Source organism: Saimiri boliviensis, chromosome 9 (assembly GCF_048565385.1).
Source record: "Saimiri boliviensis isolate mSaiBol1 chromosome 9, mSaiBol1.pri, whole genome shotgun sequence".
Taxonomy (NCBI): domain Eukaryota; kingdom Metazoa; phylum Chordata; class Mammalia; order Primates; family Cebidae; genus Saimiri; species Saimiri boliviensis.
In genome coordinates, this window is record NC_133457.1 from 79612763 (window position 1) to 79626774 (window position 14012).

The following is a 14012-nucleotide window of genomic DNA, read 5'->3' on the forward strand; positions in this document are numbered from 1 at the left end:
CGGCCCTTATTGTATATTTTAAATATTTGACGGGCCCTTGTTCTTCCTGTAAAAATTGTCCTTAGTTATCCTTACACATTTTCTCTTTCATATGAATTTTACAATCTTCTTGTGAAGTTCTATTTAAAAATCTTGATGGTATTTAATTGGTATTGCACTGTTTTTTAATAATTTGTGTTTTTAAATAATCAATCTGTTTTTAATAATCAATATTGATTCTTTTCACCTGTGAACATGGCATGTTTCTGCAATTATTATTTGTTTGCTTGTTTTCTTTTGTTTTTTGAGACAGGGTCTCACTCTATTGCTCAGGCTGGAGTGGAGTTAGATGATCTCAGCTGACTGCAACCTCTGCCTTCTGGGTTCAAGCGATTCTCATGCCTCAGGCTCCCAAGTAGCTGGCATGACTGGCATGGATCACCACACCTGACTAATTTTCCTATTTTAAGTAGAGACAGGGCTTCACAATGTTGGTCAGGCTGGTCTCCAACTCCTGACCTCAGGTGACCCGCCTGCCTTGGCCTCCCACGGTGCTGGGATTATAGGCATGAACCACCACAGCCAGCCATATTTCTGTAATTGTTTAGGCATTCCTTTGTAACTCTCAGTAAAACTTGATGCTATTCTTTTTCTTTTTTCTTTTTTTGAGACAGGATCTCTCTCTGTCACCCAGGCTGGAGCTCAATGGCACTAACACAGCTCACTGCAGCCTTGACCTTCTGGGCTCAAGTGATCCTGCCACAGCCTCCCATGTAGCTGGAACCACAGGCATATGCCACCATGCCTGGATAATTTGTTTTATTTTTTGTAGAGACAGGGTCTCACTTTGTTGCCCAGGCTGGTTTTGAACTCTTGGATTGTTGTGATCCTCCCACCTCAGCTTCCCAAAGTGCTGGGATTATAGGCATGAGCCACTGCACCTGCCCTACTTTTCTTCATGGCTTAATTAGAGTCTATGCATGGCTTAATTGGATTATTTCAAGGTATTTTGTATTTTTTTTTTTTTTTTGAGATGGAGTCTCCCACTGTTGCCCAGACTGTAGTGCAGTGGCGAGATCTCAGCTCACTGCAATCTCCGCCTCCTGGGTTTAAGCAATTCTCCTGCCTCAGACTCTCGACTAGCTGGGACTACAGGTATGTACCACCACACCCAGCCAATTTTTCTGTATTTTTAGTAAAGACGAGGTTTCACCAGTTTGGCCAGGATGGTCACGATGCCCTGACCTCAGGATCTGCCCGCCTCAGCCTCCCAAAGTGCTAGGATTACAGGAATGAGCCACCACACCCGCCCACTATTTTGTAATTTAATTAATTATACTTTATAATTTGTTATTGCTTATTAAAGATAAAGATTTGATTTTTGTATACTAGTCTTATAGCCAGCCATCTTACTGAGCCCTCATTAATTCTAATAATTTTCCATTTAATTTTCTTAGATGTTTTGGGAATAAGATATAAGCAACAAACAATGAGAGTTCTATTTCTTTGTTTCTGATTTTTTTTTTTTTTTTTTTTTTTTTTGGAGACAGAGTCTTGTACTATTTCAGGGCTAGAGTGCAGTGGTGCCATCTTGGCTCACTGCAACCTCTGCCTCCCATGTTCAAGCGATTCTCCTTGCCTTAGCCTCCCAAGTAGCTGGATTACAGGTACCAGTCACCACACCTGGCTAATTTTTTTGTATTTTTAGTAGAGGCAGGGTTTCACTCTGTTGCCCAGGCTGGTCTCGAACTTCTGAACTCGTGATCCATCCACCTTGGCCTCCCAAAGTCCTAGGATTACAGGCGTGAGCCATGGCGCCTGGCCTGTTTGTAGTTTTTATAACTAATTTTTAATTCTTGTCATTGCCTGGGTTAGGTTTGGAAGCATAATGCTATCTGGTGGCCATCCTTATCTTGTTCCTGACTTTAGTGGAAAAGCTTCTTTTTTTTTTTTTTTTTTCTTTTTCTTTTTTTGAGACGGAGTTTCGCTCTTGTTACCCAGGCTGGAGTGCAATGGCACGATCTTGGCTCACTGTAACCTCTGACTCCTGGGTTCAGGCAATTCTCCTGCCTCAGCCTCCTGAGTAGCTGGGATTACAGGCACGCGCCACCACGCCCAGCTAATGTTTTGTATTTTTAGTAGAGACGGGGTTTCACCATGTTGACCAGGATGGTCTCGATCTCTTGACCTCGTGATCCACCCGCCTCAGCCTCCCGAAGTACTGGGATTACAGGCTTGAGCCACCGCGCCCGGCTGTGGAAAAGCTTCTAATATTCCATCACCTCTTCTGCGCTTTATGCTAGGCTTCTGGCAGATATCCTTTAATATGTCAAATAAATTTCTTGTCTTATTTTTGTAAGAGTTTTCAATAGTGGTGGGTATTTAGTTTTATTGATTAGGCATTTCCCCTCCTCCTTTAATTTGTTAATGTGGTAAACTATATTAATGGATTTTCTAATGCCAAACTATCCTGGCCTACGATACATTCTGCTCGGCCCTGAGATTTGTTCTCTGGACTCACTGCTAGACATGGCTTATTAGTCATTTACTTAGGATCGTTACATTTCTTTTCACAAAGGAGATAGGCCTATGTTTTATTTTGGTTTTGTGTTTGTGATATCCTGGGCCAGTTTTCATCCCAAAATAAAGAATAATTTGGGACTATTCCCTTCTTTGCCTTTTCTCTAAACAAGTTATATAAGGCAAGACTCACTTTTACCTTAAAGCTTTGATAGTATTGGCCTGAGAAACCAGCAGGTCCTTAAAAGGATTTTGTTTTTTGTTTTTGTTTTTCTTTGTCTACTCCGTGAATTTTATGCCTTAGATTTTAGTTGTCATTGTTGCGTTTGGCATTTCATTCTCAAAGTTTCTTCCCACCAGTTTCCTGAAACTGCTTTCACCAAGGTGACCAAGGAATCTCACATTGCTAAATCCAATGGCCAATTCTAAGTCCTCATCTCATAGAACATAGTCAGTCATGTCTTCTCTTCACTTGGAAAAACTTTGCTTACTGGGCTTCCAGAATCCCACACACTCTTCCTGATTTCGCACCTACCTATCTGGGCTGTTGGTTTTCACGCTCCTTTGCTGGTTCCTCCTCATCTCCTGACCTCTGACCTCCTGGGTCTCCATGCATACTCAATTCTTAGACTTCTCTTTACTCTCTACACTAATTCCTTTAGTTTTCTGATTCAGTTTCATGACTTTAAATATCTTCTCTCTGCTGTTGGTACCCAAATCTATGGCTATCCTTGACCTCTCTCCAGAGCTTCAGACTTGTAGATGCAACTTTCTATTCAACACTTGTCCTTTGATGTTTTGTAGACATCTCAACCTCCCATACTTAAAACAGAAATCTTGAGATATCCCCCCCTCATCAGCTTTACTTAAAATCTTCCGCATCTTGTGAATGTCAGTTTTATTTTTCCAGCTATTCAAGACAAAAATCTTCAGATTTATCCTTCTCTCTTCTCTTGTATATCCCACATCAGCAAATTCTGTTGGTTCTACCCTCAAAATGTACCCAGAATTCTCTCATTGCTCATTACCTCCATTGCTATCACCCTTGTCTAATTCACCATCACCTCTAAACTAGATTATTGCAATGGTCTCTTGGCTGGTCTCTCTGCTTCTGCTATTCTCAGCACAGCCATGAAAACGATCTTGTTAAGCTGTAGGTCAGTTTATGGCACTTCCTTGCCAAAATTCTCCAAGGCTTCCCTTTACTCTCATAGTGAAACCATACCCTTATGGAGGATTTGTAGAAATCCTGTGGGATCTGTCCTCTGGTTGCCCTTCCTGACCTCATCTGACCTGCTCCAGTGTATCCTCATCTGTTCTACTTCTTGCCATGTTGGCCTCTGTATCCTTCCTTGAACAAACCAGGCACATCCTATCACATTTATTCTCCCCTATGTTTAGAATGCTCTTTCTTCAAGAATCGAAATGGCTTTCCCATCACTTCCTTCTGTTCTCTCCTCAGATGTAACCTCCTCAGTGAGGTCTTCCCTGACCAGCCTGTCTAAAATTACCAGATGCCCCACCATCCTTTCAGTTCTCTTTTTTCCTTTATTTCTCTCATAACACTCCTCACCACTTACCATACTCTATTTTTCACTTGTTTATCTTATTTACTTTCTGTTTTCTCCAATTAAACGTAAGTGCCACAAGAACAGGGATCAGGGATTTTTACTTTCTTATTTATTTATTTTTTCTGAGATGCTGTCTTGCTGTTGTCACCCAGGCTGGAGTGCAATGGTGCGATCTTGGCTCACTGCAACCTCTGCCTCCTGAGTTCAAGCAATTCTCCTGCCTCAACCTCCAGAAGAGCTGGGATTACAGGTGCCCACCACCATGACCAATTAATGTTTTTGTACTTTTAGTAGAGATGGGATTTCACTATGTCGATCAGGCTGGCCTTGAACTCCTGACCTCAGGTGATCCGCTTGCCTTGGCCTCTCAAAGTGCTAGGATTACAGGTGTGAGCCATCACACCCAGATTTATTTTATTTTTTTCACTTCTGTATTCCAGGGCCCAGAAGAGTGTTGGCACAGAGTAGGTTGTCAATACATATTTGTTGAATAAATAAATGAGTAAGATTGGTGGTGTAGGTGGGCAAGTGATTTCAGGTACAGACATGATTGATGCCTAAGGGCGGCAGCCATCTGTGAGCTTGAGCATTGATAGAGTTTGGATGTTGTCCCCTCTAAATTTCAAGTTGAATTGTAATCCCCAATGTTGGAGGAGGGGCCTGGTGGGAGGTGATTGGATAGCGGGAAGTTCTCTTTTTTTTTTTTTTTTTTTTTTAAGATGCAGTCTCACTCTGCTGCCCAGGCTGGAGTTCAGTGGCACAATCTCAGCTCAATGCAACTTCTGCCTCCCGGATTCAAATGATTCTCCTGCCTCAGCCTCCCGAGTAGCTGGGACTACAGGCACATGCCATCACGCATGGCTAATTTTTTGTATTTTTAGTAGAGACAGGGTTTCACTGTGTTAGCCAGAATGGTCTCGATCGCCGGACCTCATGATCTGCCTGACTTGGCCTCCCAAAGTGCTAGCATTACAGGCATAAGCCACTGCTCCCAGCCTAGAAGTTCTTTATAGCAGTGTGAAAGTGGACTAATACAGGGGTCTTGACCCAGATCCCAGGAGGGGATTCTTGGATCTGGCACAGGAAGGAATTCAAGGTGAGTGGTAAAGTGCAGTGTAAGGAGAGAGAGTTTATTGGAAGCTACTCTGCTACAGAGTAGCACATTAGAGTAGCACATTTTCAGAAAGCAAGAGGAGGAACATACCATTTTGTTTCAGATTTTTCTCATATAGTGGTTTTGTCCATGTGAAGACTAAAGCAAGCTGTGCCAATGTGCAGCTGGGCCGACAGCATGACAAAAATTTATTGTTCTGTTGATTTAAAGAAAATTATCTTTGGCATTTTAGTGTGCAAGTACATCAAAGCACAACTATAATGATCTTGAAAGCATATCTTTTTTTTTTTTTTTGAGATGGAGTTTTGCTCTTGTTACCCAGGCTGGAGTGCAATGACATGATCTTGGCTCGCCGCAACCTCCGCCTCCTGGGTTCAGGCAATTCTCCTGCCTCAGCCTCCTGAGTAGCTGGGATTACAGGCACATGCCACCATGCCCAGCTAATTTTTGCATTTTTAGTAGAGACGGGGTTTAACCATATTGACCAGAATGGTCTCGATCTCTTGACCTCGTGAGCCACCCACCTTGGCCTCCCAAAGGAAATCATATCTTGTTATTGGTATTGGGGCATCTAGACTCTCTGTTGTTGTAGGAGTTTGCCCTTGCAGGCATTACCAAGCTGCTGTCTTAGTTGTAAACCCTTAGGACCATGGGTTGTGACTGGAAAAGAGTGTGCCCCACTACTTTTAAGACAGAGTTGATTTCAAAATGTTTTCACTCTGGCTGTCTTAGGCTCCTGCTTCCCTACTACCTTGGCCTTTCAAAGTGTTGGGATTTTTATTTATTTTTTATTTTTGCTTTTTAATTTTTTTTTTTTTTTTGAGAAGGAGTTTTACTCTTGTTGCCCAGGCTGGAGTGCAATGGCTCAATCTCCACTCACCGTAATCTCCGCCTCCTGGGTTCAAGTGATTCTCCTGCCTCAGCATCCCAAGTAGCTGGGATTACAGGCATGCACCACCATGCCCAGCCAATTTTGTATTTTTAATGTAGGCGGGGTTTCTCCATGTTGGTCAGGCTGATCTTGAACTCCTGACCTCAGGTGATCCACCCATCTCGGCCTCCCAAAGTGCTGGGATTACAGGCATGAGCCACTGTGCCCAGCCCAAAGTTTTGGGATTATAAGCATGAGCCACCGTGCCTGGCCCCCTCCTTCATAATGTTTAATCATGCCTTTTACTTAAAGAATTCCAGGAACTGGCCTTAGGAAATCTAAATATCAAACCAAGGAAGAAATGCTGAACAATTGATTTACAGCCTTGTTGATGCTGGCCAGACCATCAGATGGCCCATGACTCAAGAAAACCATCACAACCAGATATGCCACCTGCATACTTTGCCCCTCCTGTGCTTCATTCAGCCCAGCCTGCATTCCCTACCCCCAGTGTCAGTGTTCATGCTTTGACTAATTAAAAAAAAAAACCCTACCTGCTCTTTTTGGAGAGTCAGCCAGGGAATTCTCTTTTTCTCTTGTGCTACCTCCCTTATGCCTGGGCATAAGCTCCATTGAAGCCTCTCCTGGGAAAACTCTTTTGTTTCCATGTCAATTTCTATTGCATTGAGAGCCCAATAATGAGACACTGATAAAATATTGACTTTCCCCTTTTCACATGACAAGAAAACAAATGATCAGATTAGGTAACAGATACATTTCTCAGCCTAGGAATGCAGTCTGTAGGTGTTAATGATTGTTTCAGTATTTGAACCTTTGTCTGGATGCATGGGAAAATCTTAAAATGTTATTTGTCCTAAAAACTTGAGTGGTTTCAGTTACTGGGGAAGCTTATTATTGCAGCTGCTAAAAGCTTGATGATTTTTGGAAAAAGAGGGATGTTTTACTATTTTCATGAAGGCTTGGCTATTCCACAGCACTGTGAAAAATATTAGATACATCTGTAGTTTTAGGTGTTGGATATTGAGGAAGTGGTAAGAGGTTTAAAACAGAATTATGGTTTTAACTCCATATATTATTCCCAACTCTGTGTCGATTTAATGGGAATTCTCGTACTAATTTTTGAATGTTAGGTAATTTATTTCTTGTCTTAGTACTTCCATTAAAACCAGCATAGAACAGACACAGCTTTTTTTTTTTTTTTTTTTTGAGACGGAGACTTGCTCTGTCTGTCACCAGGCTGGAGTGCAGTGGTGCAATCTCGGCTCACTGCAACCTCCGCCTCCTGGGTTCAAGCGATTCTTCCGCTTCAGCCTCCGGAATAGTTGGGACCAAAGGCGCGTGCCGCCACACCTGGCTAATTTTTGTATTTTTAGTAGAGACGGGGTTTCACCACATTGGCCAGGATGGTTTCAATCTCTTGACCTCGTGATCTGCCCTCCTCGGCCTCCCAAAGTGCTGGGATTACAGGCGTGAGCTACGGTGCCCGTCCGACAAAGCTTTTTTGTTTTGCTTTGTTACATTATTATCTCTAGCGGGCTGATCCATTAAAATAACCACGTAGAAGTGTTTCAGCTAATTTGATTATCTGAAACCAATAATGTGGGGCTGTAGTAGTGAGTGTGCTGCATCCCTGTACTCCTCAGCACTCACCTCTATGTCCTAAAGGCTGCTGACTCTGAACCATCTGCCACTTTCTGTCCCACAGGTGCTACACACTAGGGAGCAGCCCTCAACCAATGATGGATCGGGGGGTTGTGGACAAGTACCCAGCTTCGCACACCTTGCCTGGTATATCTCTGTGATGTCTTCTGTTCTGTCTCCTAGAACCCTTAGATACGTTGAGATCCAGTTGCTCTCATGGTGATGGTGGTCCTCCTCCCATCATTGGCTGCTTTACCTTCCCCGTCTCACTTCCCTACTCCACTACTGGTGTCCTGGGATCATGTCTAAAATATACTACTTGTACTCAAATCCTTGCCACAGGATTGGCTTCTGGGGGACTCCAAGCTAAGACAGATGCTTAAAATAAACATAAGCCATGTGCAAAAAATAAAGGCTGGTATTTATAAAGCGCTTACCATCATTTAACTCTCACAGCAACCCTTTTGGGAACTTCTGCACCTCCAGTTTACACATGAAGCATGTGAGAGTTACAGAGGGTCAGCATCTTGTCTAAGTCATGTAGGTAATGGGTCATAAAGGATTTACATCTAGACTATTTAACTTCAGTGGACACAGTTTTAATGACCACATGTCCTACAATAGCATATCAAGTTGCTTCACATATCTTCACTGGTACATATTTCATGAGCTTTTGAGGGCATTTTGCTGGTGGATTTTTCTGATAGGAGAGCTGATAGATTTTTTGTAATCTATCAACAGAACTAATGTTGTATAACTTGGCTGAGTCTGCATTTACCCAGTGGAAATCTGAGTCACATGCCAGAAGGTTTTCTTTTTTCCAACCACATCAAGAAGTTCAATAATGTTTTAGTTTCTCCTGGCTCTTCTAAAATGTTTTTGCAGCTAACCATTGTTCCCGCTGTTTTTCTTTAAAATTGGCTGCCCAGCTTAAAATTTGTTGTGTGATAAATAAAGGTCACCATTTATGCTCTGATAACAAGCTGGATTGATCCAGGATTTTAGCTGGTTGTGACCCTGTGTGAGGCATATTCGTTCCTGACATGGAAGACGACTTTTCATGGGCTCTGGATGACCCTTCTTTGAACGGAAATTCTCTTCTGGCTGTTACTGTATCAAGTTTTTTCTTTGTTACATGGCAAAATATGCCCTCTGCTTACCCCCACTGTTGGTCTTCAGAAAGAGCGAAACACATGTTTTGTGGTTCCTAGAAAATGTTATAAAATTGTTTCCCAAGTTAGGTCACTGCAGTTACAAAATTTTTGTTTTAGTAGAAGACCTGGCCAAAAACAACAGAGCCAATGGTCAGCCATTATTCCAGGGGAAAAAAAATCTTGAGATTAGCTAGGAGCAACTGCCTCCTTTTCCATTTAAACAGAGACAGATTCCTCTAGCTGTGCTGAAACTATTTTGAGCTAAATCTCTTTCTCTTTATTTACTGGCTGACTTCCCTAGTTTTTGAAATTGACATAAAATTTTGGAAGGCATTTTAACTTTATAAGGCAATTTATTATAAATTATTTTTCAGAAACATCTTGAGCCAACTGGAAATGAAAACAAACCATTTTCTCAGGCTATATACTCTAAATCTAGTCTCAGTTTTTTTTTTTTTTTTTTTTTGGGACAGAGTCTCGTTCCATCGCCAGGCGCCAGGCTGGAGTTCGGTGGTGTGATCTTGGCTCACTGCAACCTCCACCTCCTGTGTTCAAGCAATTCTCCTGCCTCAGCCTCCAGAGTAGCTGGGACTATAGGCACGTGCCACCATGCCCAGCTAATTTTTGTATTTTTAGTAGAGACGGGGTTTCACCATGTTGGCCAGGATGGTCTCTATATCTTGACCTTGTGATCTGCCTGCCTCGGCCTCCCAAAGTGTTGGGATTACAGGCGTGAGCCACCACGCCCAGCCCTAGTCTAAGTTTTTAAAAAGTGGCATTTAAATTTAGGATTCCATGTTAAACAGTACATTTAGGAAGACTCTCTTTGAGCTTAAAGAGACTGAGAAAAGAACAGCAAAAGTTTCCATCAATTGAGATATTGTATTATTCATAGGTAATGTGATGTTAGTAAATGTTTAACAATTGACTTTTTTTTTTTTTTTTTTTTTTTTAAGATGGGGTCTCACTCTGTCACCAGAGCAGGCATGCAATGGTGCAATCACAGCTTCCTACAGCCCTGACCTCTCAGGCTCTAGTGATCCTCCCACCTCAGCCTCTTTAGTAGGTGGAGCTACAGGCACATCGCACCACAGCTGGCACAATTTCTTTCTTTCTTTTTTCTTTCTTTCTTTCTTTTTCTTTTTCTTTTTCTTTTTTTTTTTTTTTTTTTTTGGTAGAGATGAGATCTCACTATGTTGCCGAGGCTGGTCTCAAACTCCTGGGCTCAAGGAGTCCTCCTGTCTCAGCTTCCCAAAGTGCAGGGATTACAAGCATGAGCCACTACATTTAGTCAACAGCTGACTTTCTAGGAGAGAAAAGTCTTCATTTGTAGTGTTTGTCAATTCCTGTGGTGTAGATACTCTCACAGTGGCCAATTTCAAGCTACCGATGAGGTGTCAACCAGCTTGCAAAATTCCTGAAAATTTAACAGTTGGCTCTCATGAGCTCCTAAGAGGCAACTCCAGAACACTCCTGCAGGCAACTCAGCCAGCGATTGCCCCAAATGCAGGCAGGGGAACATGAATGTGTTGACTCTGCAATGCCCTGAAATTGATTTTAGCAGTTATGAGGACATCAGGTAGCAAACCCTCCCAAAGTGGCACTTCTGGATACACTATGTGTATTACCCCAAAACTCAGGTTACCTTGAAAAAATAATGTACCCTGAGAGAATTTGGTCCAAAATGTCCTGTTTAATTGTTATTCTTGCCAAGTCATACAATTAGGTTCACTGAGGACAGTCCAAGGGCATTTTAGAGACAAGGACCACTCACAGCTCTGTGGCTCTGGTGTAGACTGCTATGTTCAGCAAAGGCTGACCACAGAACAAAATAAGCAACCCAAATCCAACTTGGATGCTACCCTTTGTAGTGGATTTTGTTTTCGGTTGACATCTGAAAAGCCACAGCCATCGAGGATGCCTGGGAAGTGTCTTCATTATCTATTACTTAAGGACATCTCTTATTTTGTTCATCTTCTTAAAATAGAAAGCTCTTTCCTAAGGAATTAAGTTTTTCTTTTCATGTGTTTTGTAACTACAGTCTTTCTGCTGACTGGTGCACTGCTGTCTTTCTTAATAAATGTATTTTTGTTCTGTCCCTATGTATTTCCTCTAATTATGAAAGACAATGTAAACGTCACCATCATAGCATAGAGCAAAATAAATTTCAATTTGGGACTGCTACTAAGTTTGACCATGCCTCTTGAAACAGCCCAGTCAGCGAATGTGGAATGAGAGGGCCTGGGGCTGCTGGTAAGATCCCTTGCAATGATCTATCAGCACTATTCAGCTTTCCCATTTAAGAGTTTAAAGACAAACCTCCCAACATGCAAAAACTTTCTTTTATTTCAAGTTTCTATCTAACATTAATTAATTCTTTTTTTTTTTGAAACGGGGTCTCACTATGTTGCCCAGACTGGGGTGCAATGTCTATTCACAGGCACGATCATAGCTCACTGCAGCCTTGAACTCTCATCTCCCGTGATCCTTCCACTTCAGCCTTTCAAGTAGCTGGGATTGCAGGTGTGTGCTACAGCTCCTGGCTTTAGTATTCACTCATTCTTTTTTTTTTTTTTTTTGAAATGGAGTCTCGTTCTGTCACCCATGCTGGGGGGCAATGGCACAATCTTGGCTCACTGCAACCTCTGCCTCCCAGATTCAAGCGATTCTCCTCCCTCAGCCTCCTGAGTAGCTGGAATTACAGGCGCATACCATCACGCCTGGCTAATTTTGTATTTTTAGTAGAGATGGGGTTTTACCCATGTTGGTCAGGCTGCTGTCGAACTCCTGACCTCGTGATCCACCCACCTCAGCCTCCCAAAGTGCTGGGATTACAGGGGTGAGCCACTGCGCCCGGCCTCTCTCATTCTTTAATTCATTTTATTGGGCATCTACTTTGTGTCAGAAGCTTTACTAGTTGATGAATGAGATTTTGTAGCTCTCAGCCTTCTAGGTAGCCTAACAAGTCAAATGAATCAACAAAGCATGGTGAAGTGCCCATGGGGTAGTAGCAATAGTGAGAAGTTGTTACTACCTGTAGGCTTTAAAGGAGCAGGCAGAAAGGATCTTGGAAGAGAGACTAGGCTCTGAGCAGGAGGGAAGCAGGAAGGAAGTCTTTCTGATCTCCTGCTAGTGACTCCCATTTGCCAAACCCCACAGGAAGCTAGAGGACGTGGGAGGCACCTGGAGGTGATGCAATGTGGGAGGACCAGGCTTTTGGGGTTTAGAGAGGCATGGAGAAGGAGGAAGGGTGGACCCCGGGGGCATCCTCAGGTGGAGAATGGCCACTGGAGAAGGCCCAGCATTGCTATCAACCCTGCCCTCAGTGAGCTGCAGTCTAGTGAGATACTCATTCGGCGGGTCTGCCGGTATAACAGTGGGGGAGCTTAACTGGAATAGCGTCTTGGGGTATGGGGTGTGTGGGTGTGTAGAACTGAAGACCACTTTAGACATCTTCCTGCATACATTAATATACATGAGGGGTGGGGTGGGAGGTGTAAAGGAGTAGGGAAGATGTTGGTGTCCAAGCCGAGGGTGACAGGCAAATGGAGAAAGGGATGATGCATGCTGGGTGAGATGTAAAGCCTGATGACATAAATTTTAAATAAATGAAGCCATGGAAGTCAGTAGGAGTTGAACATGAAGAGGCAGATGGTAGAGGGGGGAACAGCAGGAAACAGTCACATCACTCATAGCCCCTTACCAAATGAACTAACAAGTCAGATGGTTGGAATAGCTCATTCTTCAAATTTTGACCAGCCCCTGCTAAACAATGGCAATCTTCTGTAAACGGACTATTTTTAGAAATTTCATTAGAAAACTTTATGTGGAGTTTAGGTCTGAGGATTGAAGGTTAGGGCTTAAAATGTATAGCCTTAGTATCTCTTACTGTACTCCTAAACTGTATGGCCAATATGAAAATAGTTCATAAAATAGCTGGCACTATTGCCTCCCTCTCCCCCCACCATTCCCAATTTCAGGCCAATGCTGGGAAGCCAGTAAACTTTGGAAGATAGAACGTGTTCTCTTGTGTTCAATCAGTCCCTACGGATATCAATAGAAAAGTATACCTAGATGTATGAAACAATGGACAACCTAAATGTATGTTTTCTTTTGCTTTTTTTAATCTTTTTTTGAGATAGAGTGTTGCTCTGTCCCCCATGCTGGAGCATGGCAACACGATCATGGCTCACTGCAGCCTCGACATGCCAGGCTCAATCTATCCTCCCACCTCAGCCGCCTGAATAGCCAAGACTACAGGGGCACACCACCATGCTCAGCTAATTTTTTGTATTTTTTTTTTCAAATAGAGACAGGGTTTCACCATGTTGCTCAGGCTGGTTTCAAACTCCTGGGCTCAATCAATCCACTTGCCCAAGCCTCCCAAAGTGCTGGGCGAGAGCAACATGTCCACCCCCTCCCCCAAATGTATGTTTCAATCTATGACTATATGAATGTATATTTCTATCAGAAATATATTCATGGGCTGGGCATGGTGGCTCACTTGTAATCCCAATACTTGGGGAGGCTGAGTCAGGAGGATCACTTGAGGCCAGGGATTCAAGACCACCTGAGCTACACAGCAAGACTCCTGTGTGTATAAAACAGTTTAAAAATTAGCTGGGCACGGTGGTGTGCACCTGTAGTCCCAGCTAGTTTGCAGGCTGAGGTGAGAGGGTTGCTTGAGCCCAGGAGGTTGAGGCTGCAGTGAACTAAGATTGTGCCATCACATTTCAGCCTGGGCAATAGAGGAAGATTCCATTGAAGGAGAAGAAGAAGAAAGAAGAAAAAGAGGAGAGAGAGAAGAAGGAGGAGGAGGAGGATGGGGAGGGGGAGGGGAGGGGGAGGGAAGGAAAGAGGGAGGAGGGGGAGGGGGAGGGAAGGGGAGGGAAGGGGGAAGGGAAGGAGGACGAGAGGGAGAAGAAATATATTCATGGATGCGTGTTCCCAATTCCTTGGAATCTACCTCCTAACTGATACAAAGCAGGGCTGAAACATCTCCCTTTTTAGGACAAAGTGGGCATGCCAGTTGGACAGCTGTGGCTTCGTGATACATCGAATCACTTGACAATGTATTCCCAGAAGAAAAGGGACTCAAAAGTGGTTTAATAATATCTTAGAGAGAAATACAGAGCAGAAAT

At 43.1% G+C, this 14012-nt stretch overlaps 1 long non-coding RNA gene across 1 annotated transcript; it reads left to right on the forward strand.

Annotated features, from left to right (window-relative positions):
* Positions 1 to 220: 220 nt before the first annotated feature.
* Positions 221 to 8130, forward strand: LOC141585673 (uncharacterized). Its single transcript, XR_012519289.1, has 2 exons — positions 221 to 1134; positions 7782 to 8130. It is a non-coding gene; the product is annotated as an uncharacterized LOC141585673 (long non-coding RNA).
* Positions 8131 to 14012: the final 5882 nt, after the last annotated feature.